Source organism: Cherax quadricarinatus, chromosome 28, assembly GCF_038502225.1.
Source record: "Cherax quadricarinatus isolate ZL_2023a chromosome 28, ASM3850222v1, whole genome shotgun sequence".
NCBI classification, from domain to species: domain Eukaryota; kingdom Metazoa; phylum Arthropoda; class Malacostraca; order Decapoda; family Parastacidae; genus Cherax; species Cherax quadricarinatus.
The window spans coordinates 2020686-2034956 of record NC_091319.1 but is presented as its reverse complement, the minus strand read 5'-3'; the positions used below and the strand labels follow the sequence as shown (position 1 = coordinate 2034956).

The 14271-nt window shown below is 41.8% G+C and overlaps 2 protein-coding genes across 4 annotated transcripts in view; one reads left to right on the top strand and one right to left on the bottom strand.

The window, feature by feature from the left end:
• LOC128693215 (SET and MYND domain-containing protein 4) overlaps positions 1-14271 on the bottom strand; it is a 128250-nt gene that overhangs the window by 79380 nt on the left and 34599 nt on the right. The gene's annotated exons all lie outside the window — the stretch shown is intronic.
• The window catches only part of LOC128693214 (uncharacterized), a 76769-nt gene that overhangs the window by 42329 nt on the left and 20169 nt on the right, over positions 1-14271 (top strand). The window contains exon 1 of one of the 2 annotated variants that reach the window (XM_053782715.2): positions 6935-7116. The exons of the other annotated variant lie outside the window; for it this stretch is intronic. The gene's annotated coding sequence lies outside the window, so the exon portion shown is untranslated. Of the gene's footprint in view, positions 1-6934; positions 7117-14271 lie in introns of those variants that run through there. 2 annotated transcript variants of the gene reach the window in all.

Genomic DNA, 14271 nt, shown 5'->3' with positions numbered 1-14271 from the left:
CAGCCGACACCTTGCCATATCACAGGCAAACATTATCATTGGCACCTCAGTCACCTGGTTATTTGTGGTCACGTGAAAATCTAGATCCTGTCCGGAGTGGTTTCTCAATTACCTCACCTGTGTAGTGTCTTACACCACCTGTAGTGTGCCTTATACCACCTGTAGGAAACCGTGAACCACCTGTAGTGCGTTCTACTCCACCTGTAACGCGTCCTACACCATCTGAAGGCTGTCCCACCGTCACAGACTCAGCTTGTTCTCCTTTGGAACTAGAATATGTTTCCACCTGTTGTCCTCGAAGAGAGTTTCTCACTCACCATGTAAAACCACTAAGAATGTTATTTTTAACTTTTTTCCAGTAAATTCATCAAGAGGCTGTGAGGTCACTGTTATTTGAGATGGAAAGGTGAATTCCACTAGTGTCTTTCTAAATCTTTTACAATGTCTGCCAATCTAGCGGCGATGCATTAAACTAAAGGAACCAGTGTTACAAAAATCTGGGATAAACGCAACAGCGCTCACTAGAGTGCCAGGCCCATACAGTCACTACTCAGTGTCTGATAATTATGTTTTTCTAGATAAATTTCGACGTTGCAGTAAAATTTGATGCCTAAGTTCAGATCACGTGGAGCAATTTTGAGTTGATCGTAGTAATGACCACCTGACCTGCCCTCTGTCTCCTCTCACCTCTGAGAACGACCATAGAGCTTGTAATGGAATACATGACGATGTCCTCGTTGCCCTGCTGATGGCTCTCAACTCAAGCTGCAAGATGTCATCACTGTGAAATACATCAAGTGTATTGGAATACGAGAGGGATATGTAACTTGCCTTCGTTTCTACTATGTAACTCTCATTTAGAATACAGAGGGTAGCATAGCAGCACACTGCTGATGTATCTAGTTTTACTAAATAAACTAACACCCGCTAATGTTATCACCACCACCACTATTATCACCACCACCACTATTATCACCACCACCACTATTATCACCACCATCACTATTATCACCACCATCACTATTATCACCACTATCATAACCATTATCACCACCACCATTATCTCCACCACCACTATCATAACCATTATCACCACCACCACCATTATCACCATCACCACCACCACTATTATCACCATCACCATTATCACCACCACAACCATCACCATTATCACCACCACCAGCTCACTACTACGATGTCAGAAATGTTTCAGAAATAGAAGAGTTGACGAGTGGAATGAGCTTCAAGAGGAAATTGTGTAAATAATTACTATTGCAAAATTTATACTTTTATGATAAATAAATAAGAGACAACGAGACACCACGAGCATAACTGCTGCTGCTCGTGCAACCACGAGCAGTTAACTTCATGCACACACACACACACACACACACACACACACACACACACACACACACACACACACACACACACACACACACACACACACACACACACACACTTTTAACTAAATTGCGTCGAATCTGCAATAGACATTTCGTAATACAGATAATGTTATCCTTATATTTAGATAAAGGAACAGACAGGAGGCCCAGAACTGTGGGTCAGTAGCAGTTCCAAGCATCCTGTCCAAAATAATAGAGAGAATTGTAAGGAAGAGGTTAGAGGAGCATCTGGAGAACAAAGACTTAATTATCAAGAACAAACACGGATTCAGAGATGGGAAATACTTTCTGACAAATCTACAAAAGTTCTGCGATAGAGTGACCTAGGGAAAGGATGAGACAGGGATGGTTAGACAGCATCACCTTAGGCTTCATGAAAGCATTTGACACATTTCTCCACAAAGTATTGATACACAAGCCGGAAGAGCAAGCAGGGATGAAAGGAAAATTTCTCTTTTGGATCAGGAAGAACCTGACAGGCAAATAACAGCAAGGGAGGAAATGTCAGGATCGGAGAATACGCAATGTTGTTCCCAGAGGATGAGCACTAGAGCCTCTGCTATTCCTGATATATGTAAATAACCTACCAGAGGGTATCGGATCTAGCGTGGCTTTGTTTGAAAACGATATGAAACTATTGAGAATGATATGAACAAGGAAATTTACACAGGTTATATCGGTGATCCACCAGTGGCTGTTGGAGTTCAATCGGAATAAGCCGAAGGCCATTCATACTTAACGAAATATAGCCATCTTTATAACCTCCACTGTGATCTATACTCTACAATTATGCAAAATAATACCAAAAAAAATGTAGGTGTCACCTTCGAATGAAAATTTTAAAATTTTGTCTCTTTCTTGTGGCATCAATGAAGGTCTTAGAAGTGATAAATCTAAAATAAAAAAGTGAGAATAACTGTATTGTCCCTGATCGCCGTCTCCCAGTGTGTGAGAAGTGACACCAAGGTTGCCACGGACTGTGTCAGGGGGACATCTCGTAGGACTGTGTCAGGGGGACATCTCGAAGGACTGTGTCAGGGGGACATCTCGAAGGACTGTGTCAGGGAGGCATCTCGAAGGACTGTGTCAGGGGGACATTTCGAAGGACTGTGTCAGGGGGACATCTCGAAGGACTGTGTCAGACGCTAGTGGGTCTTTAGGTTTAAGAATATAGCGAGCATAAAGTGAAACGAAGGGCGGTAAAGGTAGAAGAGGATTGGAATAATAATAGGAGTAGATGGTACATGCAAGTGGAGGTGGATGGTACCGGCATGTGGAGGTAGATGGTACAAGCATGTGGAGGTAGAGTATTGGCCAAGGGATGGTAGAGGAAGGGAATATTGGGATAGTTTGCATGTAAACACAACAATAAAATATTTGTACCATCCTCACATCTAACCTGAGTTTCAGATCAGCGATGCTGATCTGAAACTCAGGTTTTTCAAAAATCAGAATCAGAAACTCAAGAGCTGAAATGATCCGCTTAGCTCATTTTGTTCTGACACTACCACGGAATAGGATCAGAGAAGTATGTTAAAACGACGCTGATTTCTTTAATTTTCGAAAAGTTAGCTAACCCCAGAAACCATCAGCTGAAGTAGGACACAATTAATAGTAGCAGTGCGCCCACAGCAGTAGCAAGATGTCGTTAGCAGAAGCAGGACGCCATCAACAAAAGCAGGGCGCCATCAACAGAACGAATATGCTTGCAACAGAGACAGTACGCCAAGAAGAGTAACAAGACGCCACCAATAAACGTAGAACACCATCAACAGAATCAGGATGCCATCAACATCAGCAGAACGCCATCAACAGAAGAAGGACGCCATTAACAGCAGCAGAATGTCATAACGTTATCAGCTTCTTGAACTCAGCAAGAAATATTGAAGCCTAGTCTGGAATATTGCAATCCTGCATGTGACAGTGTCGAGTGGAATGGCGAGAGGTGCTGTGAACGATGGGGGTGACAGGTGTGGTGAGATATGTGGTAAGATAGAGGTCCTCCCACTGCAGTCAAGAGACCCAAGTACCGCTGATACTTCCTCGTCAAAAAAAAAAAAATGTATATATATAATAATACTTTCCCTGCGCCACAGAACATAAGGCGGACACCTGGTAAGCCCCTGGAGAGAACGCTTATAAGACTCACACAGACCTAGGAAGTATTTTATTTTTGGTGCTCCAGGTAGTGTCTACACCCAAAACACTTTCCTTGACTTCAACGAGAATAAAAAGTATATTCGCCCAGTATTATCTGTGATATATTGTTAGATGTCCTTGTTCAACTCCGAGTTTAACTTGTATTGACAGAAGGATATTTACATATTCGAAGGAGGAATGGCTTAAAAATATATATTATTCGCACGTTGTGATTTATATCAAACAAATTCCTTCAAACAGGTCTTAGGTAAACATAGGCACCAGGAAGAGCCGTGTCTAGGGCGACACCTACTGAGGCTTCATGCGCAGCAGAGTCCCTCAGACATCCAGCTGCATACAAGATTTATCTTGTGCACTGACGGATGTTATAATTAGCATGGTCAAAGTTAGCGTAATATAATTTAGCTTAATATTACCCAACCTATCTTGCATCAGACTAAATTTAATTAATGTTATTTAACATCATTTACATCAATAACTTTCTTGATGTTCAGACGGATTTTCATGACGTTATTGTTATAATAAATTTACACTCCGCTTGAATAGTCAAATTGTTGTTTCACAGCCAAAAAACATCAACACTGTCATTTATGGAGATCGAAACCGAAAGCGAGACCGAACAGAAGAATGCTGACTGCCCCCTTACATTCACTGATGCCCAGGATTGACCTAGTGAAAGTCACCCGCATACCCTGAGTCATGGCATGTCAAGAGAGACATACTTCTCCATCGCTACAACAATTTAATGTACGATGGACAAACATGCTTGTATCCTTTCACTTCCTTGTTTTGCTGTCACATCTGTGTATGTTCGGTAGGCGGCTGCATTAGTCAGAGTGAATGTTTTCATCACATCAGATCTGGAGACAAGTTAAGCTCGCTCGATATGCCTGTCCTCATTCTTCTCAACGTAGTGTATTAAGCAATACTGAAAGTATATTTTGTCTTTGCATTTTTGAGTGATGTGAACATCTACATACCCTGTGGTACCACACACACACACACACACACACACACACACACACACACAGGCCCATACTGGAGTATGCAGCACCAGTTTGGAATCCACACCTAGTCAAGCACGTCAAGAAATTAGAGAAAGTGCAAAGGTTTGCAACAAGACTAGTCCCGGAGCTAAGGGGATTGTCCTACGAAGAAAGGATGAGGGAAATCTGCCTGACGACACTGGAGGACAGGAGGGTCAGGGGAGACATGATAACGACATATAAAATACTGCGCGGAATAGACAAGGTGGACAAAGACGGGATGTTCCAGAGATGGGACACAGACACAAGAGGTCACAATTGGAAGTTGAAGACTCAGATGAATCAAAGGGATGTTAGGAAGTATTTCTTCAGTCATAGAGTAGTCAGGCCGTGGAATAGCCTAGAAAGTGACGTAGTGGAGGCGGGAACCATACATAGTTTTAAGGCGAGGTATGATCAAACTCATGGGGCAGGGAGAGAGAGGACCTAGTAGCAATCAGCGAAGAGGTGGGGCCAGAAGCTATGACTCGACCCCTGCAACCACAAATAGGTGAGTGCAAATAGGTGAGTACACACACACACACACACACACACACACACAACACGGGGAGAAACAGGAAAGCTATCTTGCGCTTAGTAAACAGTTTACTTAATTTTAACATTCAAGAAAGGAGACATGAAGGCTGCAGTGAAACACAGACTGATATCCCTGACCAGTATTCTCTGAGAAGTGATGGAGAAAATTACAGGAAAGACATTAGTGAATCACCTAGAGAGAACTGGATTTAATTCTGAACAGCAAGGTTTTAAAAATGGAGAATACTGCTTTACGAACCTAATTAGAACTCATGATGGACTCGCTGATTACACAAAAAATAGAGGAATGGGTGTACAGCATATACCTTGTCTGCAAGAGGTCTTTGCTGTGGTATCACTGCTTTCCTAGGCATGCCAAAGTATCAAGGAGAGTGAAAGGCTGGATAAAGGAATTCTTAATCAGTTTTAAACAGTCCTACGTAGAAGCGAAGTAGTATCTAAATTAGCAAAAATGAACAACGGGGTCCCTCGGGGCTATGTCCTGAGACCAATATTGTTCCTAGATTCCTAGATTCGTGCATGTCGATGTCGTACAGAACTCAAAGCCATTAGAAATAAAAATAATATCGATTACATAAAACTGAAACAAGATTTAGATAGGCCTCAGAAAATGACTGCTGGAACTCGACTCCAATAAAAGAAAGAAAATTAAAATAGAAGAAAAACGGACCAGAAAAAATGTTAAGGAGGTGAAGAAAGCTCCGTCTTGCCGTGGAATAACTCTTGATCCAAAGACTCCAGAAGACTCAGAATTACCCTTCCCTTTCTCGGAGCAAACCTGATTGCATGTCATTCCTCAGTCGCTGTATAGCCCCTACGAGTTTTGCGCATTTATACGAATGTAATACTCGTAAGAGCTTATCAACACATTGTACATATCGTGCATTTAGAGCGACTACCGTGGGCGGCGCAGCTCACACTCACGAATATAAGACTTATTAGACTCTTCAAGAGGGAAGAATTCAGAGGAATTGAAGCAACATTTATTAGTTCATTCCTCGAATACCTGTCACCATTGTGGAGCCCATACCTGGTAAAACTCAAGAAAAAAATAATAAAAAGTTCAGAGGCTTGCAGCAAGGCTGATCAGAGCATATAAACAAAAGTTACTAAGAAAAACTGTAAGGAACAAATGAGTTCACGACGCTACATGACTGGAAAAAAATTAGTTAGAAATATTTACCATTAATGCAACAGATTAATTTCATTGAATTCATATTGCTTTTCGCAGCACACAGGCTGCAACACAGGCTGCAACACGCAGGTTGCAACACGCAGGCTGCAACACGCAGGTTGCAACACAAACGTTTAATGGGATAACATTTTCCTCTGTGAAGAATGTCAACACTACACAGAGGGAAACGTCGCCTAAGTAAAAAAAATATTTCGAGCAAATGCAGTTGTGTCAGTTTCCCTCAAGTTGTAGGCAGTCATTTGTCTTATTACTCACATATGGTGTGTTGTACCAGTGGTACAAGAAAGCCTTGCGTTATCCAGGTCCACAACTCCAACTCCGGGAAGTGTCTCCTGACTAATTACTAACGCAGAAGGACGCATCTCATGCTAAGTGGAGAGAACAAGCCGAAGACTTACCATACGTCTCGACTTGTCCAGGATTCAAACCTGAGACTCTTCAGCTGTGATCCAGCTTCAGCCGACAAAAAAAAATAATCATCTGGGCGTGAGGCAAGTGAGTGGAAGGTTGCTGATGGAGGAGAGTTGTGGGGCCAGTGCTGTCTCAACCACATTGCCATACACACACTCTCACCACCACTGCTGCTACTACCACCAGTGCTACCACCACTGCTACTACCACCAGTGCTACCACCACTGCTACTACCACCAGTGCTACCACCACTGCTACTACCACCAGTGTTACCACCACCACCACCAGTATCAGTAACAACACTGCTAGTGCTACTTTGTGTTACAGTGGCATCATCAGTTCTTGTATCACAACTCTTCCGGTAAGTTCCTTAAAGTGGGATGCCTTGTTGCTACTAAAGGGATCTTTCTACAATAAATGGTACTGACCCTTCCTCGGGTCAAGCATGATTACCTCCCATTTCCCAGGAGCTGCAGAACTAAGTAATAAAAACACAAGAGGAGTAAATGAAAACTGTTCAGTCTTGTTTTCTCTAAAGAACAGACTCTCAAGCCAGACTTCACGTACAAGCGAACCATTGACTGAATATATATATATATATATATATATATATATATATATATATATATATATATATATATATATATATATATATATATATATAATCTGGCACACCAGTAAAACCCCCTACGAGATTCCATTAATATGTTAATGATCGCCGGGTAAGTGAACGCCCACTAGTGTGGTTCTGGACATGTGTCAAATATTTGATGTTCACTAACACGTCTTTTGAGCGTTGTCTTTACTAAACGGAGCCACCAACCTTATCATTTATTTAGTAGCAAATTATTTTCCTATTTATCACTGCTATATTTTCACTTTATTGGCGTTATCAAATGACTGTATTAATACTAGATAAATTATTATAATCAATGAAGTTACAATACCGTGGCTGGAACAATACATTACTAACCACGAATATCGTGACTGGAACAATTCACAGCCAACCCACAATACCGTGACTGGAACAATTCACAGCCAACCCACAATACCGTGACTGGAACAATTCACAGCCAACCCACAATACCGTGACTGGAACAATTCACAGCCAACCCACAATACCGTGACTGGAACAATTCACAACCAACCCACAATACCGTGACTGGAACAATTCACAACCAACCCACAATACCGTGACTGGAACAATTCACAGCCAACCCACAATACCGTGACTGGAACAATTCACAGCCAACCCACAATACCGTGACTGGAACAATTCACAACCAACCCACAATACCGTGACTGGAACAATTCACAGCCAACCCACAATACCGTGACTGGAACAATTCACAGCCAACCCACAATACCGTGACTGGAACAATTCACAGCCAACCCACAATACCGTGACTGGAACAATTCACAACCAACCCACAATACCGTGACTGGAACAATTCACAGCCAACCCACAATACCGTGACTGGAACAATTCACAGCCAACCCACAATACCGTGACTGGAACAATTCACAACCCACAACAAGAAGAGAACATTTCAGAGAACGTTTCTCTCCATCCTGGATTGGTATAAATTAACGAGTCAACATGATTATTTATAATAATATTATTATTATTACTTTTATTGTTGTTTGTTTTGTCACCTATCAGCCTCTGTTTTATCTTTCAGGTGTTTGTGTGTGTGTGTGTGTGTGTGTGTGTGTGTGTGTGTGTGTGTGTGTGTGAAGTCACTGTGGCTGAACTGACAGGTTCCTCCAGTGCCTTATATTCCCTCCCTTGACCTCTTCCTGCTATTTTCTCCCTCTCTTTTATAAAGATCTTAAAACTTTGGTTAAGTTCCTCGCATACTTCCCTGTCATCTTTCGTGACCAGTCTTTCATTCTCCTAATCCACTCATAACACTTGACTTTTCACAGTTATCTATCTTCGTATTTGTCCGCGAGGCAGTTTCAGATCATCTTTAGACTTTGGTGCTGAATCATTCTCAAATTGCCTCTCGACTTCCTTTCTTATCGCTGCACAGTATTTTTTTCCCCGTTCTTCTCATTATCTCTCTTTTCCTCCATTCCTTGTGGTTTGCGCTTCTTCAACGTTCCTTTACTCCCAAGTTGAGCCACAACCACATGTGTTATCTCCTCCTTGTGTTTGGCTAACATTGTTCTCCAACTTAAGAAATCTGAAAATTAGTACTGGTGGTAGCGAGTTAATGAAGATGGTAGAAGATTTCTGTTTTAAAGTCCAGAATAACTAAAGGTTTTAGTGCTTTTTAAATCCTGCAACTGCTTTCCTGAGAGCAATTCCCCTAAAGTCGTTTTTAGTTGATTGAGTTAGCTTAATAAATTAGCTTCATCTGCACTGAATATCTATTAATTTCTGTTAGCTGAGGTGATCTATCTCTGTGCTAAGTTTGAATCTATTTACCGAGACAGTCTCTACTACATCCTCTCCAGATTCCTCTAACTTCTTCTTTAGTTCTGTAAAAAATACTTTTTAGCCTACCTATGGCACATCTGGTCCATCCGGTGTCAGGCAGCCTATCCTTGTCTTCCTAGTTGATACCCCAAAGTACCTTATATGTTGTGATCATGTCTCCTCTTGATCACTTGGGTGGACGATATTAGTAATATCTTTCATTGTAGGTCGTACCTATGAGCTCTCGTATGAGTCTAGTGGTGTACCTTCTAGCTTTCTCTAGGTTCATTATGTGCTTGCATAGGTACAAGTTTCACATGCATATTTAAAGGTTGTTTTGAACATATGTAGTGAATAGTAATATTGAGAGATTCCTTGTTCACTTTCTTGAAGAGGTTTCTTACGTTTGTCTAGCAATTAGCTGCAGATTGTGGGCATTTATTTATATAATGAGTGATTCCAGACTGCCGGAGCAGAAGGATGGTGGCGGTGTCCACTATTCTTTTCTTATTATTGCATATTCCTTCATGAACTTATAGTTGGTTATCGTATCACCTCTTGTACCTTTTAACAGTGATAGATTTAGTGTGTGTGTGTGTGTGTGTGTGTGTGTGTGTGTGTGTGTGTGTGTGTGTGTGTGTGTGTGTGTGTGTGTGTGAGAGAGAGAGAGAGAGAGAGAGAGAGAGAGAGAGAGAGAGAGAGAGAGAGAGAGAGAGAGAGAGAGAGAGAGAGAGAATTCACCTCACCTATTTATGGTTGCAGGGGTCATGTCCCATCTCCTGGCCCTACCTCCCAACGTGCAGCTTGCTGTTTTCAATCCTAGCCTACTTGTCATTCCACTTCCTAACCACCTTGAGACTGAAGAAATGCTTCCTGACATCCCTTTGACTCATCTGTGCCTTTAGCTTCCAACTGTGCCCTCGAGTATTTGTGCTTCGTCTCTTGAATAGTGTATCCCTGTCCAGTCTATCACGTCCTCTGAGTATTTCATTATGTCTTCTCTCGTTCTTCCGTTCTCTGTATCAGTTCCTTCAGCCTCTCCTCATAGTGTATTCCTTTTACCTCTGGGATTAGTCTCGTCGCATACCTCTGCACTTTCTCCAGTTTCTAAACATACTTTGCCAGGCGAGGGGTTCCGTGCTGGTGCTACATACGCCAAGACAGGACAAACATATATCGTATATAACCCCATGAATGACTTTGTTGAGATTCCTGAAAGCAGTATACTCTTAGACTTGCCAAACGAACATTCTACAGCGAATATATTCGCTGTAGAAGTTGTGTTGAATCATCCCTCGGTCATTATTGATGAGTGAGATTTGTATCCTCGGTCTTCCGAGTGTACACTTAAATTCCCGACCTTTCGTCCTTTCCTTATTTTTCTAATCTTGAATTTGGTATATCAGATATACTTATAGTGCATACTAGATCCTGTCATATTGTCTCATCCCATCCCATCCCATCCTCTCTCTCTCTCTCTCTCTCTCTCTCTCTCTCTCTCTCTCTCTCTCTCTCTCTCTCTCTCTCTCTCTCTCTCTCTCTCTCTCTGTGTTGTGGTCTTAATATGTTGACGCTCGTCAACATATTAAGACTTTCTCATCATCTTAATCATCCACGTTACTGGTCTCCAGAGTGAATCCCAGTTCTTCCAGTCTATTTCTTTGTACTTCAAAGATCCTATTAGCAGCAGTTTTGCTTTCGCCATATTTGCTATGCTTTCTGCTTCTGCTTTGGTGCCATCCACTGCTTTGGTGTTATTTTCATAATCCTATTTTTTTTTCTGCTATTTGGTGGTGGGTAGTAGATCCATGCTACTAAAAACACACATTTTATGAATTGAAATATATAAGGAGAAATATCTGGCTGCACGCTGAGTAAATTGACGAACAAACATGACAATTACACCTAATAAAAACAAACTACTTTACTTGTGGAGACGTCCTTTAGCATTTTGAAGTGAGGAGGACTGTAACAGTCCAAGCTGATAGTGGGACCCAGATACCTCCTGCCCAGGCGCTCTTACTCACTCTCTCACCCACTCCCTCACTCGCTCACCCACTCACTCGCTCACTCACTCCCTCCCTCACCCACTCCCTCACCCACTCCCTCACTCACCCACTCACTCACCCACTCACTCACTCGCTCGCTCACTCACTTTCCGATCGCTCACATTCCCAACTTCTCTATCACTTGCTCCTTCAGTTAACATACTCAAATACTTATTCAAAATCTTCTTATTCACTACCTCCTTCACTCAGTGCTCACTCGTTGTCTCTGTCTTCCCTCTCTCTTCCCTTCCGGATGTTACTATAATATATTTTTACACACACACACACACACACACACACACACACACACACACACACACACACACACACACACACACACACACACACACACACACACACACACACACACGCCGTCCACAGTGCCTGGGTTCTCAGAGTCACTTTCACTCACGGCAATTAGAAATGACTTCTTCAACTGCCAAATGTCTCAGACATATATTCACTCATATTTTTTCTTTTTTTTTTCTCTCTCCATATGGGCCGTTTTCATCCATTAACTGGTGAACCAAATAATGCAACACATTCTTCATCAATCTTCCAGTAGCCTTCATAACAGAACATCACAATTTAAATGATCTTCAGACCCGCAACATTTCACCAGGTTTTTAATTAATAAAAGAATTTAGAACATTGTTACCCGGAATTTTCACCCGCACAAAAAAAAAAAAACTGTTCTTTTTCACAAAACCCATAGTTTTCCGATTCGTCCAGTTCTATACCCTTTCAAATCATTCTGTCAACACACCGGTCCTCTCCCACCGAGACAAGGTGACCCCCCAAAAAAAAATTATAAAGTATTTCTTTTTTTAACATTTAATAACTTATACAGGACTAGTTACTAGTTCATTGCTTCCCATTCAAAGCACATAGTTAATAAATCCAGTTTAAATCTTTGAAGGAATAAGAAATAAACAGAGGAATAGCAGGTCGTCTGGTATTGAAAGTCATGGTGACTGGTTGGTACAATGTTGGGTCTGCTTGTCACAGGACCAGCGCTGTCTTGATGCACAACAAGAAATAATGTATGGTACACGGAATTATTAACAAACAAAAGCTTTAACAAGTATTTGAGAGGTAAAGGCTCTCCGTTTTTTTTATTATTTTGTTTAATCTTGCAAGTCGAAGTGGAAAGACTCTGCTAAGCCACCATTCTATTTCAAGTGGTCTTCTCATGGTCTGGAACCTCCGCCCAAGACTCAAAGATCCTCCCAAACGTCCCACCTTACCACAAGTGGCGGAGGACGTACAGCACCTTGGATAGTGGCCTTGTTATTTTCTAACCACAATAGTGTATAATTCCCAAGACTCATGCAGTGTGTGATTTCCACATAAAGAGGTTGATGAACTCTCCCGCGGGACCTTTCTGTTATCTGTCCGTGACGTTAAATTTTCGAGGCCTGAGCGAGTATCCTCAGGTATGCATGTATTCAGACGCATTACGATGTAAGAGAGCATGGTTCGATTCCTACCCGGTCTCTGAGTTCTTTCAGTCGTGTTATTGTGATTTCGTGAGTCACTGAATAAATCACAGCAGAGGTAAGACTGGGCTCTTGAGAATGTGGTGCAACATCTTCGTAAGATGTCATATTTGAATAATTTCCTAGACGATTTTTAAGAAATATGAATAAGGCTTGGTAAGTTGCAAGTTATCACGGAAAATGACACATCTTCCTCGTTGTACTCAACTAGTTACGTCTCCATGGATCGAGACAGGTATGTGACTTGGCTCTTAACTCGTATATGTATTACATGTGCATGCATCTGTGCTTATATATATACATGTACAATTACACGTCTGTGTCCTCTTATACACATGTATATTTACATACGTGCGCGCGTGTGTGTGTGTGTGTGTGTGTGTGTGTGTGTGTGTGTGTGTTTCGTATAGGTATTCACTTATCTGTGTATATATACCCGTGTCTTCATCAACAAATAAAGAGAGGTATAATATAATAGCCAGTAGAGGTCCACAAGGCTAAGTGTTGGTTCCCATACTCTTCCTAGTCTATATAAATTACTTGGTCACAAGAGTTACCTCGTCCTTTGTTTACAAATGTTGTCAAAGCAACGAGAGTAAAACACAGTGATGAGAAAGAATGTTGTGATGAGTGTTGTATATGGTGCAGGATGAAATAGTTATTGGAATTCAAAGAGGCGGGACCAGGAGCTAGAGGTCATCCACTACAAACTCAGAGATAATTATATATTAACCATTTTTCACACACACACACACACACACACACACACACACTTGGCAGGTCCTTTACAATACCAACTTACAATACCAACCCACCAACAAAAATACCAACCCACTAACTTACAATACCAACCCACCAACAAACTATACCAACCCACTAACTTACAATACCAACCCCCCCCACACACACAAGCACCTAGGTGAATACACACACGGGCTTATGTCATATGCTTATCAAATACCTTTCATCATGGACAAGAGAAAGGGGTGAGAGGGAAAGCTGAAGGAACGAAGAGAGAATAAGTAAGATGTTATAGAGTTAGGAGAGTTGTAGGGAGGAGTGGGGAAGAGGTGAGGAAAGTGTTGGGGAGAAGTGAGGAAAGTGGTGGGGAGGAATGAGGGAGAGGGGAAACGACTGCCAAAGTGAAAGTGCTCTCCGTGGCACCCCCGGGCACTTCTCTGGTGTGTGTATGTGTGTGTGAGAGAGAGAAAGAGAGAGAGCTCTAGTTCTCGAGCCACGCCTCTTAACCAACATTCAACAGACATGATGACTCCCAAACTCTACAGATCTTGCTAAATTTACTCATGAATCCCCATAAAAACTATGCATTCCCTTCTTCACTACTTCAACTAGCGCGTCCCATACACTACCTTCACATTAATGAAGTTTCTCCTTGCATGTTTGAGGCTCATTTATATGTTTCTTTACTTTCAAAAACTTCTCATTGGCTCTCATGTCGGCGGACTATGATGGTTAGCTAGATGCCAACAGCAACAGACGGATAGAGCTGCAGAGGTAAACACGAATTCCGATCGTTCTTCCAA